At 48.9% G+C, this 18,378-nt stretch overlaps 28 non-coding genes and 4 pseudogenes across 28 annotated transcripts; 5 read left to right on the forward strand and 27 right to left on the reverse strand.

Annotated features, from left to right (window-relative positions):
* Positions 1 to 661: 661 nt before the first annotated feature.
* On the reverse strand, positions 662 to 824 carry LOC134988006 (U1 spliceosomal RNA). Its single transcript, XR_010193546.1, has one exon. It is a non-coding gene; the product is annotated as a U1 spliceosomal RNA (small nuclear RNA).
* Positions 825 to 976: 152 nt separating this feature from the next.
* Positions 977 to 1,140, reverse strand: LOC134988061 (U1 spliceosomal RNA). The gene has a single exon (XR_010193593.1). It is a non-coding gene; the product is annotated as a U1 spliceosomal RNA (small nuclear RNA).
* A 696-nt stretch (positions 1,141 to 1,836) lies between these two features.
* On the reverse strand, positions 1,837 to 1,978 carry LOC134988019 (U1 spliceosomal RNA; annotated as a pseudogene).
* A 152-nt stretch (positions 1,979 to 2,130) lies between these two features.
* On the reverse strand, positions 2,131 to 2,294 carry LOC134988133 (U1 spliceosomal RNA). The gene has a single exon (XR_010193659.1). It is a non-coding gene; the product is annotated as a U1 spliceosomal RNA (small nuclear RNA).
* A 695-nt stretch (positions 2,295 to 2,989) lies between these two features.
* On the reverse strand, positions 2,990 to 3,131 carry LOC134988054 (U1 spliceosomal RNA; annotated as a pseudogene).
* Positions 3,132 to 3,283: 152 nt separating this feature from the next.
* Positions 3,284 to 3,447, reverse strand: LOC134988129 (U1 spliceosomal RNA). Its single transcript, XR_010193656.1, has one exon. It is a non-coding gene; the product is annotated as a U1 spliceosomal RNA (small nuclear RNA).
* A 674-nt stretch (positions 3,448 to 4,121) lies between these two features.
* Positions 4,122 to 4,284, reverse strand: LOC134988025 (U1 spliceosomal RNA). Its single transcript, XR_010193559.1, has one exon. It is a non-coding gene; the product is annotated as a U1 spliceosomal RNA (small nuclear RNA).
* Positions 4,285 to 4,435: 151 nt separating this feature from the next.
* Positions 4,436 to 4,599, reverse strand: LOC134988113 (U1 spliceosomal RNA). Its single transcript, XR_010193640.1, has one exon. It is a non-coding gene; the product is annotated as a U1 spliceosomal RNA (small nuclear RNA).
* Positions 4,600 to 5,273: 674 nt separating this feature from the next.
* Positions 5,274 to 5,436, reverse strand: LOC134988015 (U1 spliceosomal RNA). The gene has a single exon (XR_010193555.1). It is a non-coding gene; the product is annotated as a U1 spliceosomal RNA (small nuclear RNA).
* A 152-nt stretch (positions 5,437 to 5,588) lies between these two features.
* LOC134988112 (U1 spliceosomal RNA) lies at positions 5,589 to 5,752 on the reverse strand. Its single transcript, XR_010193639.1, has one exon. It is a non-coding gene; the product is annotated as a U1 spliceosomal RNA (small nuclear RNA).
* Positions 5,753 to 6,424: 672 nt separating this feature from the next.
* On the reverse strand, positions 6,425 to 6,587 carry LOC134988007 (U1 spliceosomal RNA). The gene has a single exon (XR_010193547.1). It is a non-coding gene; the product is annotated as a U1 spliceosomal RNA (small nuclear RNA).
* A 152-nt stretch (positions 6,588 to 6,739) lies between these two features.
* On the reverse strand, positions 6,740 to 6,903 carry LOC134987985 (U1 spliceosomal RNA). The gene has a single exon (XR_010193525.1). It is a non-coding gene; the product is annotated as a U1 spliceosomal RNA (small nuclear RNA).
* A 674-nt stretch (positions 6,904 to 7,577) lies between these two features.
* On the reverse strand, positions 7,578 to 7,740 carry LOC134987997 (U1 spliceosomal RNA). Its single transcript, XR_010193537.1, has one exon. It is a non-coding gene; the product is annotated as a U1 spliceosomal RNA (small nuclear RNA).
* Positions 7,741 to 7,892: 152 nt separating this feature from the next.
* Positions 7,893 to 8,056, reverse strand: LOC134987979 (U1 spliceosomal RNA). Its single transcript, XR_010193519.1, has one exon. It is a non-coding gene; the product is annotated as a U1 spliceosomal RNA (small nuclear RNA).
* A 674-nt stretch (positions 8,057 to 8,730) lies between these two features.
* On the reverse strand, positions 8,731 to 8,893 carry LOC134988027 (U1 spliceosomal RNA). The gene has a single exon (XR_010193562.1). It is a non-coding gene; the product is annotated as a U1 spliceosomal RNA (small nuclear RNA).
* Positions 8,894 to 9,045: 152 nt separating this feature from the next.
* LOC134988131 (U1 spliceosomal RNA) lies at positions 9,046 to 9,210 on the reverse strand. The gene has a single exon (XR_010193658.1). It is a non-coding gene; the product is annotated as a U1 spliceosomal RNA (small nuclear RNA).
* Positions 9,211 to 9,881: 671 nt separating this feature from the next.
* LOC134988030 (U1 spliceosomal RNA) lies at positions 9,882 to 10,045 on the reverse strand. The gene has a single exon (XR_010193565.1). It is a non-coding gene; the product is annotated as a U1 spliceosomal RNA (small nuclear RNA).
* A 152-nt stretch (positions 10,046 to 10,197) lies between these two features.
* LOC134987978 (U1 spliceosomal RNA) lies at positions 10,198 to 10,361 on the reverse strand. The gene has a single exon (XR_010193518.1). It is a non-coding gene; the product is annotated as a U1 spliceosomal RNA (small nuclear RNA).
* Positions 10,362 to 11,055: 694 nt separating this feature from the next.
* On the reverse strand, positions 11,056 to 11,197 carry LOC134988045 (U1 spliceosomal RNA; annotated as a pseudogene).
* A 152-nt stretch (positions 11,198 to 11,349) lies between these two features.
* Positions 11,350 to 11,513, reverse strand: LOC134988002 (U1 spliceosomal RNA). Its single transcript, XR_010193541.1, has one exon. It is a non-coding gene; the product is annotated as a U1 spliceosomal RNA (small nuclear RNA).
* Positions 11,514 to 12,211: 698 nt separating this feature from the next.
* LOC134988043 (U1 spliceosomal RNA) lies at positions 12,212 to 12,347 on the reverse strand (annotated as a pseudogene).
* Positions 12,348 to 12,499: 152 nt separating this feature from the next.
* LOC134988049 (U1 spliceosomal RNA) lies at positions 12,500 to 12,663 on the reverse strand. The gene has a single exon (XR_010193582.1). It is a non-coding gene; the product is annotated as a U1 spliceosomal RNA (small nuclear RNA).
* A 615-nt stretch (positions 12,664 to 13,278) lies between these two features.
* On the reverse strand, positions 13,279 to 13,441 carry LOC134988039 (U1 spliceosomal RNA). Its single transcript, XR_010193573.1, has one exon. It is a non-coding gene; the product is annotated as a U1 spliceosomal RNA (small nuclear RNA).
* Positions 13,442 to 13,593: 152 nt separating this feature from the next.
* On the reverse strand, positions 13,594 to 13,757 carry LOC134987995 (U1 spliceosomal RNA). Its single transcript, XR_010193535.1, has one exon. It is a non-coding gene; the product is annotated as a U1 spliceosomal RNA (small nuclear RNA).
* Positions 13,758 to 14,428: 671 nt separating this feature from the next.
* LOC134988044 (U1 spliceosomal RNA) lies at positions 14,429 to 14,591 on the reverse strand. Its single transcript, XR_010193577.1, has one exon. It is a non-coding gene; the product is annotated as a U1 spliceosomal RNA (small nuclear RNA).
* Positions 14,592 to 14,743: 152 nt separating this feature from the next.
* LOC134988111 (U1 spliceosomal RNA) lies at positions 14,744 to 14,907 on the reverse strand. The gene has a single exon (XR_010193638.1). It is a non-coding gene; the product is annotated as a U1 spliceosomal RNA (small nuclear RNA).
* A 671-nt stretch (positions 14,908 to 15,578) lies between these two features.
* On the reverse strand, positions 15,579 to 15,741 carry LOC134988058 (U1 spliceosomal RNA). The gene has a single exon (XR_010193590.1). It is a non-coding gene; the product is annotated as a U1 spliceosomal RNA (small nuclear RNA).
* A 144-nt stretch (positions 15,742 to 15,885) lies between these two features.
* On the forward strand, positions 15,886 to 16,001 carry LOC134988075 (U5 spliceosomal RNA). Its single transcript, XR_010193604.1, has one exon. It is a non-coding gene; the product is annotated as a U5 spliceosomal RNA (small nuclear RNA).
* Positions 16,002 to 16,271: 270 nt separating this feature from the next.
* On the forward strand, positions 16,272 to 16,387 carry LOC134988078 (U5 spliceosomal RNA). The gene has a single exon (XR_010193607.1). It is a non-coding gene; the product is annotated as a U5 spliceosomal RNA (small nuclear RNA).
* A 286-nt stretch (positions 16,388 to 16,673) lies between these two features.
* Positions 16,674 to 16,789, forward strand: LOC134988072 (U5 spliceosomal RNA). Its single transcript, XR_010193600.1, has one exon. It is a non-coding gene; the product is annotated as a U5 spliceosomal RNA (small nuclear RNA).
* A 274-nt stretch (positions 16,790 to 17,063) lies between these two features.
* On the forward strand, positions 17,064 to 17,179 carry LOC134988081 (U5 spliceosomal RNA). The gene has a single exon (XR_010193609.1). It is a non-coding gene; the product is annotated as a U5 spliceosomal RNA (small nuclear RNA).
* Positions 17,180 to 17,440: 261 nt separating this feature from the next.
* LOC134988094 (U5 spliceosomal RNA) lies at positions 17,441 to 17,556 on the forward strand. Its single transcript, XR_010193622.1, has one exon. It is a non-coding gene; the product is annotated as a U5 spliceosomal RNA (small nuclear RNA).
* The last annotated feature ends 822 nt before the right edge of the window (positions 17,557 to 18,378 follow it).

Consider the following 18,378-nt stretch of genomic DNA (forward strand, 5'->3'; position numbering starts at 1 on the left):
GGGAGGGTGGCTGCTCGGGCAGCCCCTCCCCCGTCAAGTTAAGGAGATTCAACTGAGGAAGCACAAGGGAACTCTCGTCTGGGGACAACAACTGCAGGGAGACCACATCTTTTCAGATGAACATGGGAGGGCGGAAGGCTGCCTAATACTGAAGCACCATCAAATATCAAACCATATGCAACAACTAGTACAAGCATTCCTGGGGGAAGGTCTGCAGAAGACGGATTTGCATACGGTGATGTCATCCAAGCAGTGGGCCAAAGTTGGCTGGAACCCTCATCTGCATATGAAAAGAGAAAAGGGGCATGCAGGGCATGGCGGCCTTTTGCGGTGCTTGGATGACCCTTAGTTCGCATTAAACACCCCCACCCTCCTTTTGTGTGGGGCTCATGTTGGCTCTGCCCCAGCCCCTGAAGCATTCAAGCTGATTTCTTGCAGCAGCTGGGCACTGTAACAGCTCCAGAGCTGCTCTGTAAGGCAACTAAAAGGGTGTGGGCCCTGCAGCACTACCTGTAGTTCGCATTGTGCGTTTGAAGGCACAAAGTAAGCAGACAGGAGGATAAGTCAGGATAGTGCGCAAGGGCATAGAAGGGAGCGGCTCAAGAAAAGAGAAGTGGAAACAGACAGCAAACTAGGCTGGAGAGAGACCTGAGACAAAGAGATCTGAATTATACGAGAGCCGACCAGGGGAAACACAAATTATGCAGTCAAGTTTCCCACATTTGGGGAAATCGCAGGGGCAGCACACCCAGAGTGCAATGGGTGAGCCTTGCCCTGGGAGAAGCACCTTCATGATCATAGTATCTCACCTGGCAGGTAAGTAGGAGTTGGGCTAGAGCTGGGGAGGGTCGCTGCTCGGGTACCCCCCTGTAAAGTGAAGGAGATCCAACTGAGGCAGCACAAGGGAACTCTCGAAAGAAGAACAAGGCTAGAGGAAAATCTGAGACAAAGAAATCTGACTTTTACCAGAGCTGACCAGAGGAAAGCACAAACACAGTCCCCCACTACCACAAATAATGCAGTCAAGTTTCCCACATTTGGGGAAATCACAGGGGTCAGCATACCCAAAATGCAATGAATGAACCTCACCCTGGGAGAACAATCTTCATGACCATGGTATCTCCTATGCAAAATAAGTATGATTTGGAATAGGGCTGGGGAGGGCCGCTGCTCATGCACATCTCTGTCAAGTAAAGGAGATTCGACTGAGGCAGCACAAGGGAACTCTCATCTGGGGACAACAACTGCAGGGAGAACACATATTTTCAGATGAACATGGGAGGGCAGAAGGCTTGCATAATACTGAAGCACCCCCAAACAACAAACCAAATGCAACAACTAGTGCAAGCATTCCTGGGGGAAGTTCTGCAGAAGACGGATTTGCATACTTTGATGTCATCCAAGCAGTGGGTCAAAGTTGGCTTCAACCCTCATCTGCATATGAAAAGAGAAAAGGGGCGTGCAGGGCATGGCGGCCTTTTGCGGTGCTTGGATGACCCCTAGTTCGCATTAAACACCTCCACCCTCCTTTGGTGTGGGGCTCATGTTGGCCATGCCCCATCCCCTGAAGCATTCAAGCTGATTTCTTGCAGCAGCTGGGCACTGTAACAGCTCCAGAGCTGCTCTGTAAGGCAAGTAAAAGGGTGTGGGCCCTGCAGCACTACCTGTAGTTTGCATTGTACATTGGAAGGCACAAAGTAAGCAGACGGGAGCAGAAGTCAGGATAGTGCACAAGGGTATAGAAGGGAGGGGCTCAAGAAAAAAGAAGTGGAAACAGACAGCAAACTAGGCTGGAGAGAGACCTGAGACAAAGAGATCTGAATTATATGAGAGCCGACCAGGGGAAACACAAATTATGCAGTCAAGTTTCCCACATTTGGGGAAATCGCAGGGGCAGCACACCCAGAGTGCAATGGGTGAGCCTTGCCCTGGGAGAAGCACCTTCATGATCATAGTATCTCACCTGGCAGGTAAGTAGGAGTTGGGCTAGAGCTGGGGAGGGTCGCTGCTCGGGCACCCCCCTGTCAAGTGAAGGAGATCCAACTGAGGCAGCACAAGGGAACTCTTGAAAGAAGAACAAGGCTAGAGGAAGATCTGAAACAAAGAAATCTGACTTTTACCAGAGCTGACCAGAGGAAAACACAAACACAGTCCCCCACTACCACAAATAAAGCAGTCGAGTTTCCCACATTTGGGGAAATCACAGGGGTCAGCATACCCAGAATGCAATGAATGAACCTCACCCTGGGAGAATAATCTTCATGACCATGGTATCTCCTATGCAAAATAAGTATGATTTGGGATAGGGCTGGGGAGGGCCGCTGCTCAGACACATCTCTGTCAAGTAAAGGAGATTCAAATGAGGCAGCACAAGGGAACTCTCATCTGGGGACAACAACTGCAGGGAGAACATATATTTTCAGATGAACATGGGAGGGCAGAAGGCTGCCTAATACTGAAGCACCCCCAAACAACAAACCAAATGCAACAACTAGTGCAAGCAATCCTGGGGGAAGGCCTGCCGCAGATGGATTTGCATATGGTGATGTCATCCAAGCAGTGGGTCAAAGTTGGCTTCAACCCTCGTCTGCATATGAAAACAGAAAAGGGGCGTGCAGGGCATGGTGGCCTTTTGCGGCGCTTGTCTGACCCCTAGTTTGCATTAAACACCTCCACCCTCCTTCGGTGTGGGGCTCATGTTGGCTATGCCCCAGCCCCTGAAGCATTCAAGCTGATTTCTTGCAGCAGCTGGGCACTGTAACAGCTCCAGAGCTGCTCTGTAAGGCAAGTAAAAGGGTGTGGGCCCTGCAGCACTACCTGTAGTTTGCATTGTGCATTGGAAGGCACAAAGTAAGCAGACGGGAGGAGAAGTCAGGATAGTGCACAAGGGTATAGATGGGAGGGGCTCAAGAAAAAAGAAGTGGAAACAGACAGCAAACTAGGCTGGAGAGAGACCTGAGACAAAGAGATCTAAATTATACGAGAGCCGACCAGGGGAAACACAAATTATGCAGTCAAGTTTCCCACATTTCGGGAAATCGCAGGGGCAGCACACCCAGAGTGCAATGGGTGGGCCTTGCCCTGGGAGAAGCACCTTCATGATCATAGTATCTCACCTGGCAGGTAAGTAGGAGTTGGGCTAGAGCTGGGGAGGGTCGCTGCTCGGGCACCCCCCTGTCAAGTGAAGGAGATCCAACTGAGGCAGCACAAGGGAACTCTCGAAAGAAGAACAAGGCTAGAGGAAGATCTGAAACAAAGAAATCTGACTTTTACCAGAGCTGACCAGAGGAAAACACAAACACAGTCCCCCACTACCACAAATAAAGCAGTCGAGTTTCCCACATTTGGGGAAATCACAGAGGTCAGCATACCCAGAATGCAATGAATGAACCTCACCCTGGGAGAACAATCTTCATGACCATGGTATCTCCTATGCAAAATAAGTATGATTTGGAATAGGGCTGGGGAGGGCCGCTGCTCATGCACATCTCTGTCAAGTAAAGGAGATTCAACTGAGGCAGCACAAGGGAACTCTCATCTGGGGACAACAACTGCAGGGAGAACACATATTTTCAGATGAACATTGGAGGGCAGAAGGCTGCCTAATACTGAAGCACCCCCAAACAACAAACCAAATGCAACAACTAGTACAAGCATTCCTGGGGGAAGTTCTGCAGAAGACGGATTTGCATATGGTGATGTCATCCAAGCAGTGGGTCAAAGTTGGCTTCAACCCTCATCTGCATATGAAAAGAGAAAAGGGGCGTGCAGGGCATGGCGGCCTTTTGCGGTGCTTGGATGACCCCTTTTTCGCATTAAACACCCCCACCCTCCTTTGGTGTGGGGCTCATGTTGGCCATGCCCCATCCCCTGAAGCATTCAAGATGATTTCTTGCAGCAGCTGGGCACTGTAACAGCTCCAGAGCTGCTCTGTAAGGCAAGTAAAAGGGTGTGGGCCCTGCTGCACTACCTGTAGTTTGCATTGTGCATTGGAAGGCACAAAGTAAGCAGACGGGAGGAGAAGTCAGGATAGTGCGCAAGGGCATAGAAGGGAGCGGCTCAAGAAAAGAGAAGTGGAACCAGACAGCAAACTAGGCTGAAGAGAGACCTGAGACAAAGAGATCTGAATTATACGAGAGCCGACCAGGGGAAACACAAATTATGCAGTCAAGTTTCCCACATTTAGGGAAAACGCAGGAGCAGCACACCCAGAGTGCAATGGGTGAGCCTTGCCCTGGGAGAAGCACCTACATGATCATAGTATCTCACCTGCCAGGTAAGTAGAAGTTGGGCTAGAGCTGGGGAGGGTCGCTGCTCGGGTACCCCCCTGTCAAGTGAAGGAGATCCAACTGAGGCAGCACAAGGGACTCTCGAAAGAAGAACAAGGCTAGAGGAAGATCTGAGACAAAGAAATCTGACTTTTACCAGAGCTGACCAGAGGAAAGCACAAACACAGTCCGCTACTACCACAAATAATGCAGTCGAGTTTCCCACATTTGGGGAAATCACAGGGGTCAGCATACCCTGAATGCAATGAATGAACCTCACCCTGGGAGAACAATCTTCATGACCATGGTATCTCCTATGCAAAATAAGTATGATTTGGGATAGGGCTGGGGAGGGCCGCTGCTCAGGCACATCTCTGTCAAGTAAAGGAGATTCAACTGAGGCAGCACAAGGGAACTCTCATCTGGGGACAACAACTGCAGGGAGAACACATATTTTCAGAAGAACATGGGAGGGCAGAAGGCTGCCTAATACTGAAGCACCCCCAAACAACAAACCAAATGCAACAACTAGTGCAAGCATTCCTGGGGGAAGGCCTGCAGCAGATGGATTTGCATATGGTGATGTCATCCAAGCAGTGGGTCAAAGTTGGCTTCAACCCTCGTCTGCATATGAAAAGAGAAAAGGGGCGTGCAGGGCATGGCGGCCTTTTGCGGCGCTTGGATGACCCCTAGTTCGCATTAAACACCTCCACCCTCCTTCGGTGTGGGGCTCATGTTGGCTATGCCCCAGCCCCTGAAGCATTCAAGCTGATTTCTTGCAGCATCTGGGCACTGTAACAGCTCCAGAGCTGCTCTGTAAGGCAAGTAAAAGGGTGTGGGCCCTGCAGCACTACCTGTAGTTCGCATTGTGCTTTGGAAGGCACAAAGTAAGCAGAGAGGAGGAGAAGTCAGGATAGTGCGCAAGGGCATAGAAGAGAGCGGCTCAAGAAAAGAGAAGTGGAAACAGACAGCAAACTAGGCTGGAGAGAGACCTGAGACAAAGAGATCTGAATTATACGAGAGCCGACCAGGGGAAACACAAATTATGCAGTCAAGTTTCCCACATTTGGGGAAATCGCAGGAGCAGCACACCCAGAGTGCAATGGGTGAGCCTTGCCCTGGGAGAAGCACCTTCATGATCATAGTATCTCACCTGGCAGGTAAGTAGGATTTGGGCTAGAGCTGGGGAGGGTCGCTGCTCGGGTACCCCCCTGTCAAGTGAAGGAGATCCAACTGAGGCAGCACAAGGGAACTCTCGAAAGAAGAACAAGGCTAGAGTAAAATATGAGACAAAGAAATCTGACTTTTACCAGAGCTGACCAGAGGAAAGCACAAACACAGTCCCCCACTACCACAAATAATGCAGTCAAGTTTCCCACATTTGGGGAAATCACAGGGGTCAGCATACCCAAAATGCAATGAATGAACCTCACCCTGAGAGAACAATCTTCATGACCATGGTATCTCCTATGCAAAATAAGTATGATGGAATAGGGCTGGGGAGGGCCGCTGCTCATGCACATCTCTGTCAAGTAAAGGAGATTCAACTGAGGCAGCACAAGGGAACTCTCATCTGGGGACAACAACTGCAGGGAGAACACATATTTTTAGATGAACATGGGAGGGCAGAAGGCTGCCTAATACTGAAGCACCCCCAAACAACAAACCAAATGCAACAACTAGTGCAAGCATTCCTGGGGGAAGTTCTGCAGAAGACGGATTTGCATACGGTGATGTCATCCAAGCAGTTGGTCAAAGTTGGCTTCAACCCTCATCTGCATATGAAAAGAGAAAAGGGGCGTGCAGGGCATGGCGGCCTTTTGTGGTGCTTGGATGACCCCTAGTTTGCATTAAACACCTCCACCCTCCTTTGGTGTGGGGCTCATGTTGGCCATGCCCCATCCCCTGAAGCATTCAAGCAGATTTCTTGCAGCAGCTGGGCACTGTAACAGCTCCAGAGCTGCTCTGTAAGGCAAGTAAAAGGGTGTGGGCCCTGCAGTACTACCTGTAGTTTGCATTGTGCATTGGAAGGCACAAAGTAAGCAGACGGGAGGAGAAGTCAGGATAGTGCACAAGGGTATAGAAGGGAGCGGCTGAAGAAAAGAGAAGTGGAAACAGACAGCAAACTAGGCTGTAGAGAGATCTGAGACAAAGAGATCTGAATTATACGAGAGCCGACCAGGGGAAACACAAATTATGCAGTCAAGTTTCCCACATTTGGGGAAATCGCAGGGGCAGCACACCCAGAGTGCAATGGGTGAGCCTTGCCCTGGGAGAAGCACCTTCATGATCATAGTATCTCACCTGGCAGGTAAGTAGGAGTTGGGCTAGAGCTGGGGAGGGTCGCTGCTCGGGCACCCCCCTGTTAAGTGAAGGAGATCCAACTGAGGCAGCACAAGGGAACTCTCGAAAGAAGAACAAGGCTAAAGGAAAATCTGAGACAAAGAAATCTGACTTTTACCAGAGCTGACCAGAAGAAATCACAAACACAGCCTCCCACTACCACAAATAATGCAGTCAAGTTTCCCACATTTGGGGAAATCACAGGGGTCAGCATACCCAAAATGCAATGAATGAACCTCACCCTGGGAGAAAAATCTTCATGACCATGGTATCTCCTATGCAAAATAAGTATGATTTGGAATAGGGCTGGGGAGGGCCGCTGCTCATGCACATCTCTATCAAGTAAAGGAGATTCAACTGAGGCAGCACAAGGGAACTCTCATCTGGGGACAACAACTGCAGGGAGAACACATATTTTCAGATGAACATGGGAGGGCAGAAGGCTGCCTAATACTGAAGCACCCCCAAACAACAAACCAAATGCAACAACTAGTGCAAGCATTCCTGGGGGAAGGCCTGCCGCAGATGGATTTGCATATGGTGATGTCATCCAAGCAGTGGGTCAAAGTTGGCTTCAACCCTCGTCTGCATATGAAAAGAGAAAAGGGGCGTGCAGGGCATGGTGGCCTTTTGCGGCGCTTGGCTGACCCCTAGTTTGCATTAAACACCTCCACCCTCCTTTGGTGTGGGGCTCATGTTGGCTATGCCCCAGCCCCTGAAGCATTCAAGCTGATTTCTTGCAGCAGCTGGGCACTGTAACAGCTCCAGAGCTGCTCTGTAAGGCAAGTAAAAGGGTGTGGGCCCTGCAGCACTACCTGTAGTTCGCATTGTGCGTTGGAAGGCACAAAGTAAGCAGACAGGAGGAGAAGTCAGGATAGTGCGCAAGGGCATAGAAGGGAGCGGCTCAAGAAAAGAGAAGTGGAAACAGACAGCAAACTAGGCTGGAGAGAGACCTGAGACAAAGAGATCTGAATTATACGAGAGCCGACCAGGGGAAACACAAATTATGCAGTCAAGTTTCCCACATTTGGGGAAATCGCAGGGGCAGCACACCCAGAGTGCAATGGGTGAGCCTTGCCCTGGGAGAAGTACCTTCATGATCATAGTATCTCACCTGGCAGGTAAGTAGGAGTTGGGCTAGAGCTGGGGAGGGTCTCTGCTCGGGCACCCCCCTGTCAAGTGAAGGAGATCCAACTGAGGCAGCACAAGGGAACTCTCGAAAGAAGAACAAGGCTAGAGGAAGATCTGAAACAAAGAAATCTGACTTTTACCAGAGCTGACCAGAGGAAAACACAAACACAGTCCCCCACTACCACAAATAAAGCAGTCAAGTTTCCCACATTTGGGGAAATCACAGGGGTCAGCATACCCAGAATGCAATGAATGAACCTCACCCTGGGAGAATAATCTTCATGACCATGGTATCTCCTATGCAAAATAAGTATGATTTGGGATAGAGCTGGGGAGGGCCGCTGCTCAGGCACATCTCTGTCAAGTTAAGGAGATTCAACTGAGGCAGCACAAGGGAACTCTCATCTGGGGACAACAACTGCAGGGAGAACACATATTTTCAGATGAACATGGGAGGGCAGAAGGCTGCCTAATACTGAAGCACCCCCAAACAACAAACCAAATGCAACAACTAGTGCAAGCATTCCTGGGGGAAGGCCTGCCGCAGATGGATTTGCATATGGTGATGTCATCCAAGCAGTGGGTCAAAGTTGGCTTCAACCCTCGTCTGCATATGAAAACAGAAAAGGGGCGTGCAGGGCATGGTGGCCTTTTGCGGCGCTTGTCTGACCCCTAGTTTGCATTAAACACCTCCACCCTCCTTCGGTGTGGGGCTCATGTTGGCTATGCCCCAGCCCCTGAAGCATTCAAGCTGATTTCTTGCAGCAGCTGGGCACTGTAACAGCTCCAGAGCTGCTCTGTAAGGCAAGTAAAAGGGTGTGGGCCCTGCAGCACTACCTGTAGTTTGCATTGTGCATTGGAAGGCACAAAGTAAGCAGACGGGAGGAGAAGTCAGGATAGTGCACAAGGGTATAGAAGGGAGCGGCTGAAGAAAAGAGAAGTGGAAACAGACAGCAAACTAGGCTGGAGAGAGACCTGAGACAAAGAGATCTGAATTATACGAGAGCCGACCAGGGGAAACACAAATTATGCAGTCAAGTTTCCCACATTTGGGGAAATCGCAGGAGCAGCACACCCAGAGTACAATGGGTGAGCCTTGCCCTGGGAGAAGCACCTTCATGATCATAGTATCTCACCTGGCAGGTAAGTAGGAGTTGGGCTAGAGCTGGGGAGGGTCGCTGTTCAGGCACCCCCCTGCCAAGTGAAGGAGATCCAACTGAGGCAGCACAAGGAAACTCTCGAAAAAAGAACAAGGCTAGAGGAAGATCTGAGACAAAGAAATCTGACTTTTACCAGAGCTGACCAGAGGAAAGCACAAACACAGTCCCCCACTACCACAAATAATGCAGTCGAGTTTCCCACATTTGGTGGAAATCACAGGGGTCAGCATACCCAGAATGCAATGAATGAACCTCACCCTGGGAGAACAATCTTCATGATAATGGTATCTCCTATGCAAAATAAGTATGATTTGGGATAGGGCTGGGGAGGGCCGCTGCTCAGGCACATCTCTGTCAAGTAAAGGAGATTCAACTGAGGCAGCACAAGGGAACTCTCATCTGGGGACAACAACTGCAGGGAGAACACATATTTTCAGATGAAAATGGGAGAGCAGAAGGCTGCCTAATACTGAAGCACACCCAAACAACAAAACAAATGCAACAACTAGTACAAGCATTCCTGGGAAAAGGTCTGCAGAAGACGGATTTGCATACGGTGATGTCATCCAAGCAGTGGGCCAAAGTTGGCTGGAACCCTCATCTGCATATGAAAAGAGAAAAGGGTTATGCAGGGCATGGCGGCCTTTTGCGGTGCTTGGATGACCCTTAGTTCGCATTAAACACCTCCACCCTCCGTCGGTGTGGGGCTCATGTTGGCTATGCCCCAGCCCCTGAAGCATTCAAGCTGATTTCTTGCAGCAGCTGGGCACTGTAACAGCTCCAGAGCTGCTCTGTAAGGCAAGTAAAAGGGTGTTGGCCCTGCAGCACTACCTGTAGTTTGCATTGTGCGTTGGAAGGCACAAAGTAAGCAGACAGGAGAAGTCAGGAGAGTGCACAAGGGCATAGAAGGCAGGGGCTCAAGAAAAGAGAAGTGGAAACAGACAGCAAACTAGGCTAAAGAGAGACCTGAGACAAAGAGATCTGAATTATACGAGTAGCCGACCAGAGGAAACACAAATTATGCAATCAAGTGTCCCACATTTGGGGAAATCGTAGGAGCAGCACACCCAGAGTGCAATGGGTGAGCCTTGCCCTGGGAGAAGCACCTTCCTGATCATAGTATCTCACCTGGCAGGTAAGTAGGAGTTGGGCTTGAGCTGGGGAGGGTCGCTGCTCGGGCACCCCCCTGTCAAGTGAAGGAGATCCAACTGAGGCAGCACAAGGAAACTCTCAAAAAAAGAACAAGGCTAGAGGAAGATCTGAGACAAAGAAATCTGACTTTTACCAGAGCTGACCAGAGGAAAGCACAAACACAGTCCCCCACTACCACAAATAATGCAGTCGAGTTTCCCACATTTGGGGAAATCACAGGGGTCAGCATACCCAGAATGCAATGAATGAACCTCACCCTGGGAGAACAATCTTCATGACCATGGTATCTCCTATGCAAAATAAGTATGATTTGGGATAGGGCTGGGGAGGGCCGCTGCTCAGGCACATCTCTGTCAAGTAAAGGAGATTCAACTGAGGCAGCACAAGGGAACTCTCATCTGGGGACAACAACTGCAGGGAGAACACATATTTTCAGATAACCATGGGAGAGCAGAAGGCTGCCTAATACTGAAGCACCCCAAACAACAAACCAAATGCAACAACTAGTACAAGCATTCCTGGGGGAAGGTCTGCAGAAGACGGATTTGCATACGGTGATGTCATCCAAGCAGTGGGCCAAAGTTGGCTGGAACCCTCATCTGCATATGAAAAGAGAAAAGGGGTATGCAGGGCATGGTGGCCTTTTGCGGCGCTTGGATGACCCTTAGTTCGCATTAAACACCTCCACCCTCCGTCGGTGTGGGGCTCATGTTGGCTATGCCCCAGCCCCTGAAGCATTCAAGCTGATTTCTTGCAGCAGCTGGGCACTGTAACAGCTCCAGAGCTGCTCTGAAAGGCATGTAAAAGGGTGTGGGCCCTGCAGCACTACCTGTAGTTTGCATTGTGCGTTGGAAGGCACAAAGTAAGCAGACAGGAGGAGAAGTCATTAGAGTCCACAAGGGTATAGAAGGGAGGGGCTCAAGAAAAAAGAAGTGGAAACAGACAGCAAACTAGGCTGGAGAGAGACCTGAGACAAAGAGATCTGAATTATATGAGAGCCGACCAGGGGAAACACAAATTATGCAGTCAAGTTTCCCACATTTGGGGAAATCGCAGGGGCAGCACACCCAGAGTGCAATGGGTGAGCCTTGCCCTGGGAGAAGCACCTACATGATCATAGTATCTCACCTGGCAGGTAAGTAGGAGTTGGGCTAGAGCTGGGGAGGGTCGCTGCTCGGGCACCCCCCTGTCAAGTGAAGGAGATCCAACTGAGGCAGCACAAGGGAACTCTCGAAAGAAGAACAAGGCTAGAGGAAGATCTGAGACAAAGAAATCTGACTTTTACCAGAGCTGACCAGAGGAAAGCACAAACACAGTCCCCCACTACCACAAATAATGCAGTTGAGTTTCCCACATTTGGGGAAATCACAGGGGTCAGCATACCCAGAATGCAATGAATGAACCTAACCCTGGGAGAACAATCTTCATGACCATGGTATCTCCTATGCAAAATAAGTATGATTTGGGATAGGGCTGGGGAGGGCCGCTGCTCAGGCACATCTCTGTCAAGTAAAGGAGATTCAACTGAGGCAGCACAAGGGAACTCTCATCTGGGGACAACAACTGCAGGGAGAACACATATTTTCAGATGAACATGGGAGGGCAGAAGGCTGCCTAATACTGAAGCACCCCCAAACAACAAACCAAATGCAACAACTAGTAAAAGCATTCCTGGGAGAAGGTCTGCAGAAGACGGATTTGCATACGGTGATGTCATCCAAGCAGTGGGCCAAAGTTGGCTGGAACCCTCATCTGCATATGAAAAGAGAAAAGGGTTATGCAGGGCATGGCGGCCTTTTGCGGTGCTTGGATGACCCCTAGTTCGCATTAAACACCTCCATTCTCCTTCGGTGTGGGGCTCATGTTGGCTATGCCCCAGCCCCTGAAGTATTCAAGCTGATTTCTTGCAGCAGCTGGGCACTGTAACAGCTCCAGAGCTGCTCTGTAAGGCAAGTAAAAGGGTGTGGGCCCTGCAGCACTACCTGTAGTTCGCATTGTGCGTTGGAAGGCACAAAGTAAGCAGACAGGAGAAGTCAGGAGAGTGCACAAGGGCATAGAAGGCAGGGGCTCAAGAAAAGAGAAGTGGAAACAGACAGCAAACTAGGCTGGAGAGAGACCTGAGACAAAGAGTTCTGAATTATACGAGAGATGACCAAGGGAAACACAAATTATGCAGTCAAGTTTCCCACATTTGGGGAAATCGCAGGGGCAGCACAACCAGAGTGCAATGGGTGAGCCTTACCCTGGGAGAAGCACCTTCATGATCATAGTATCTCACCTGGCAGGTAAGTAGGAGTTGGGCTAGAGCTGGGGAGGGTCGCTGCTCGGGCACCCCCCTCTCAAGTGAAAGAGATCCAACTGAGGCAGCACAAGGGAACTCTCGAAAGAAGAACAAGGCTAGAGGAAGATCTGATATAAAGAAATCTGATTTTTACCAGAGCTGACCAGAGGAAAGCACAAACACAGTCCCCCACTACCACAAATAATGCAGTCGAGTTTCCCACATTTGGGGAAATCACAGGGGTCAGCATACCCAAAATGCAATGAATGAACCTCACCCTCGGAGAACAATCTTCATGACCATGGTATCTCCTATGCAAAATAAGTATGATTTGGGATAGGGCTGGGGAGGGCCGCTGCTCAGGCACATCTCTGTCAAGTAAAGGAGATTCAACTGAGGCAGCACAAGGGAACTCCCATCTGGGGACAACAACTGCAGGGAGAACACATATTTTCAGATGAACATGGGAGGGCAGAAGGCTGCCTAATACTGAAGCACCCCCAAACAACAAACCAAATGCAACAACTAGTACAAGCATTCCTGGGGGAAGTTCTGCAGAAGACGGATTTGCATACGGTGATGTCATCCAAGCAGTGGGCCAAAGTTGGCTGGAACCCTCATCTGCATATGAAAAGAGAAAAGGGGTATGCAGGGCATGGCGGCCTTTTGCGGCGCTTGGATGACCCTTAGTTCGCATTAAACATCCCCACCCTCCTTCGGTGTGGGGCTCATGTTTGCTATGCCCCAGCCCCTGAAGCATTCAAGCTGATTTCTTGCAGCAGCTGGGCACTGTAACAGCTCCAGAGCTGCTCTGTACGGCAAGTAAAAGGGTGTGGGCCCTGCAGCACTACCTGTAGTTTGCATTGTGCATTGGAAGGCACTTAAGAAAAGAGAAGTGGAAACAGACAGCAAACTAGGCTGGAGAGAGACCTGAGACAAAGAGATCTGAATTATACGAGAGCCGACCAGGGGAAACACAAATTATGCAGTCAAGTTTCCCACATTTGGGGAAATCGCAGGAGCAGCACACCCAGAGTGCAATGGGTGAGCCTTGCCCTGGGAGAAGCACCTACGTGATCATAGTATCTCACCTGGCAGGTAAGTAGGAGTTGGGCTAGAGCTGGGGAGGGTCGCTGCTCGGGTACCCCCCTGTCAAGTGAAGGAGATCCAACTGAGGCAGCACAAGGGAATTCTCGAAAGAAGAACAAGGCTAGAGGAAGATCTGAAACAAAGAAATCTGACTTTTACCAGAGCTGACCAGAGGAAAACACAAACACAGTCCCCCACTACCACAAATAATGCTGTCGAGTTTCCCACATTTGGGGAAATCACAGGGGTCAGCATACCCAGAATGCAATAAATGAACCTCACACTGGGAGAATAATCTTCATGACCATGGTCTCTCCTATGCAAAATAAGTATGATTTGGGATAGGGCTGGGGAGGGCCGCTGCTCAGGCACATCTCTTTCAAGTAAAGGAGATTCAACTGAGGCAGCACAAGGGAACTCTCATCTGGGGACAACAACTGCAGGGAGAACACATATTTTCAGATGAACATGGGAGGGCAGAAGGCTGCCTAATACTGAAGCACCCCCAAACAACAAACCAAATGCAACAACTAGTGCAAGCATTCCTGGGGGAAGGCCTGCAGCAGATGGATTTGCATATGGTGATGCCATCCAAGCAGTGGGTCAAAGTTGGCTTCAACCCTCGTCTGCATATGAAAAGAGAAAAGGGGCGTGCAGGGCATGGCGGCCTTTTGCGGCGCTTGGATGACCCCTAGTTCGCATTACACACCTCCACCCTCCTTCGGTGTGGGGCTCATGTTGGCTATGCCCCAGCCCCTGAAGCATTCAAGCTGATTTCTTGCAGCAGCTGGGCACTGTAACTGCTCCAGAGCTGCTCTGTAAGGCAAGTAAAAGGGTGTGGGCCCTGCAGCACTACCTGTAGTTTGCATTGTGCGTTGGAAGGCACGAAGTAAGCAGACGGGAGAAGTCAGGATAGTGCGCAAGGGCATAGAAGGGAGCGGCTCAAGAAAAGAGAAGTGGAAACAGACAGCAAACTAGGCTGGAGAGAGACCTGAGACAAAGAGATCTGAATTATACGAGAGATGACCAAGGGAAACACAAATTATGCAGTCAAGTTTCCCACATTTGGGGAAATCGCAGGGGCAGCACAACCAGAGTGCAATGGGTGAGCCTTGCCCTGGGAGAAGCACCTTCATGATCATAGTATCTCACCTGGCAGGTAAGTAGGAGTTGGGCTAGAGCTGGGGAGGGTCGCTGCTCGGGCACCCCCCTCTCAAGTGAAAGAGATCCAACTGAGGCAGCACAAGGGAACTCTCGAAAGAAGAACAAGGCTAGAGGAAGATCTGATATAAAGAAATCTGATTTTTACCAGAGCTGACCAGAGGAAAGCACAAACACAGTCCCCCACTACCACAAATAATGCAGTCGAGTTTCCCACATTTGGGGAAATCACAGGGGTCAGCATACCCAGAATGCAATGAATGAACCTCACCCTGGGAGAACAATCTTCATGACCATGGTATCGCCTATGCAAAATAAGTATGATTTGGGATAGGGCTGGGGAGGGCCGCTGCTCAGGCACATCTCTGTCAAGTAAAGGAGATTCAACTGAGGCAGCACAAGGGAACTCTCATCTGGGGACAACAACTGCAGGGAGAACACATATTTTCAGATGAACATGGGAGGGCAGAAGGCTGCCTAATACTGAAGCACCCCCAAACAACAAACCAAATGCAACAACTAGTGCAAGCATTCCTGGGGGAAGGCCTGCAGTAGATGGATTTGCATATGGTGATGTCATCCAAACAGTGGGTCAAAGTTGGCTTCAACCCTCGTCTGCATATGAAAAGAGACAAGGGGCGTGCAGGGCATGGCGGCCTTTTGCGGCGCTTGGATGACCCCTAGTTCGCATTACACACCTCCACCCTCCTTCGGTGTGGGGCTCATGTTGGCTATGCCCCAGCCCCTGAAGCATTCAAGCTGATTTCTTGCAGCAGCTGGGCACTGTAACTGCTCCAGAGACGCTCTGTAAGGCAAGTAAAAGGGTGTGGGCCCTGCAGCACTACCTGTAGTTTGCATTGTGCGTTGGAAGGCACGAAGTAAGCAGACGGGAGAAGTCAGGATAGTGCGCAAGGGCATAGAAGGGAGCGGCTCAAGAAAAGAGAAGTGGAAACAGACAGCAAACTAGGCTGGAGAGAGACCTGAGACAAAGAGATCTGAATTATACGAGAGCCGACCAGGGGAAACACAAATTATGCAGTCAAGTTTCCCACATTTGGGGAAAACGCAGAAGCAGCACACCCAGAGTGCAATGGGTGAGCCTTGCCCTGGGAGAAGCACCTTCATGATCATAGTATCTCACCTGGCAGGTAAGTAGGAGTTGGGCTAGAGCTGGGGAGGGTCGCTGCTCGAGCATCCCCCTGTCAAGTAAAGGAGATTCAACTGAGGCAGCACAAGGGAACTCTCATCTGGGGACAACAACTGCAGGGAGAACACATATTTTCAGATAAAAATCTTGGTCATGCTCTGGTTTCTCTTCAGAACGAACAAATCTTTCGCCTTTTACTAAAGATTTCCGTGGAGAGGAGCAAAACCGAGTTTTATCTCAATTTTTGCATGCCTCATCTTTTTGGGGTTTCTTTTATCGGTTTAAAGATAGAATGAGTGTGCTTTAATGTAAGCTCATTTGCATAGAAATGACAGTAAATGTTTGTTTCTTTTCAAACAGAACTTTCTTGACCATGCTACTTGCTTGAAAGATCTGGGAGCACATGGAATACAGTACAAACCATGCTTATAGCAAGGAGAAGACAGGTGAGAAATCTGCTTTCTTTCAAATTGGGCGCTCACTTTGATCTGAATGAGGACTGCTGGCACGGCACTCAGGCGACAGGTGGAATCTTGGTCATGCTCTGGTTTCTCTGCAGAACGAACAAATCTTTCGCCTTTTACTAAAGATTTCCGTGGAGAGGAGCAAAACTGAGTTTTATCTCAATTTTTGCATGCCCCATATTATTGGGGTTTCTTTTATCGGATTAAAGACAGAACGAGTGTGCTTTCTTGTTAGCTTTAATGTAAGTTTATTTGCATAACAATGACAATAAATGTTTGTTTCTTTTCAAGCAGAACTTTCTTGACCATACTAATTGCTTGAAAGATCTGGGAGCACATGGAAAAGAGTACAAACCATGCTTATAGCAAGGGGAAGCCTGGAGAGAAATCTGCTTTCTTTCTTTCAAATTGGGTGCTCACTTTGAGCTGAATGAGGACTGCTGGCATGGCACTCAGGCAACAGGTGGAATCTTGGTCATGCTCTGGTTTCTCTTCAGAACGAACAAATCTTTCGCCTTTTACTAAAGATTTCCGTGGAGAGGAGCAAAACTGAGTTTTATCTCAATTTTTGCATGCCCCGTCTTATTGGGGTTTCTTTTATCAGTTTAAAGATAGAACGAGTGTGCTTTAATGTAAGCTCATTTGCATAGAAATGACAGTAAATGTTTGTTTCTTTTCAAACAGAACTTTCTTGACTATACTAATTGCTTGAAAGATCTGGGAGCACATGGAAAAGAGTACAAACCATGTTTATAGCAAGGGGAAGCCTGGTGAGAAATCTGCTTTCTTTCTTTCAAATTGGGTGCTCACTTTGAGCTGAATGAGGACTGCTGGCATGGCACTCAGGCGACAGGTAGAATCTTGGTCATGCTGTGGTTTCTCTTCAGAACGAACAAATCTTTCGCCTTTTACTAAAGATTTCCGTGGAGAGGAGCAAAACTGAGTTTTATCTCAATTTTTGCATGCCCCATCTTATTGGGGTTTTATTTTATCGGTTTAAAGATAGAACGAGTGTTCTTTAATGTAAGCTCATTTGCATAGAAATGACAGTAAATGTTTGTTTCTTTTCAAACAGAACTAATTGTTTGAAAGATCTGGGAGCACATGGAAAAGAGTACAAACCATGTTTATAGCAAGGGGAAGCCTGGTGAGAAATCTGCTTTCTTTCATTCAAATTGGGTGCTCACTTTGAGCTGAATGAGAACTGCTGGCATGGCACTCAGGCGACAGGTGGAATCTTGGTCATGCTCTGGTTTCTCTTCAGAACTAACAAATATTTCGCCTTTTATTAAAGATTTCCGTGGAGAGGAGCAAAACTGAGTTTTATCTCAATTTTTGCATGCCCCATATTATTGGGGTTTCTTTTATCAGTTTAAAGACAGAACGAGTGGGCTTTCTTGTTAGCTTTAATGTAAGTTTATTTGCATAACAATGACAGTAAATGTTTGTTTCTTTTCAAACAGAACTTTCTTGACCATGCTACTTGCTTGAAAGATCTGGGAGCACATGGAAAACAGTACAAACCATGCAGTATCACAAGAGCCTTTATTTGATCTTTCATGAAGATAGAGCAGAATTGAGGACACGTCAACAATTTCTGCCAAAGGTGGTTCATCTTTCCACATGGTGCCTTTGGCCACTGACACCTTCGTTGAGTCAAAGTCTCTGGCTGTGGTCAGAACTTTGAAAATTTATGTCACCAGAACGGTTCAGATTAGGAAAACAGAGGCTCTGTTTGTCTTGTATGCTCCCAACAGGATTGGGTGTCCTGCTTCCATGCAGACCATTATGCGCTGAATCTGTGGTAAGATTCAGCATGCTCATTCCACGGCAGGATTGCCGTTACTGAATTAGGTGAAGACCCATTCTACTAGAAAGGTGGGTTCATCCTGGGCAGCTGGTCGGGGAGTCTCAGCATTGCAACTTTGCCGAGCAGCTATTTAGTAAACACTTTTGCTAAGTTTTACAAGTTTGATACCTTGGCTGATGATAACCTCAAGTTGGGTCATTCGGTGCTGCAGAGTCGTACGCACTCTCCCACCCGTTCAAGAGCTTTGGTATAACCCCATGGTTCTTAATGTGACCCCAGCATCCTCTAGGTCGTATGAGAAAATAGGATTTTAATACCTACCGGTAAATCCTTTTCTCTTAGTACGTAGAGGATGCTGGGCACCCGTCCCAG

This window comes from Pseudophryne corroboree, unplaced genomic scaffold (assembly GCF_028390025.1).
Source record: "Pseudophryne corroboree isolate aPseCor3 unplaced genomic scaffold, aPseCor3.hap2 scaffold_1023, whole genome shotgun sequence".
NCBI lineage: Eukaryota > Metazoa > Chordata > Amphibia > Anura > Myobatrachidae > Pseudophryne > Pseudophryne corroboree.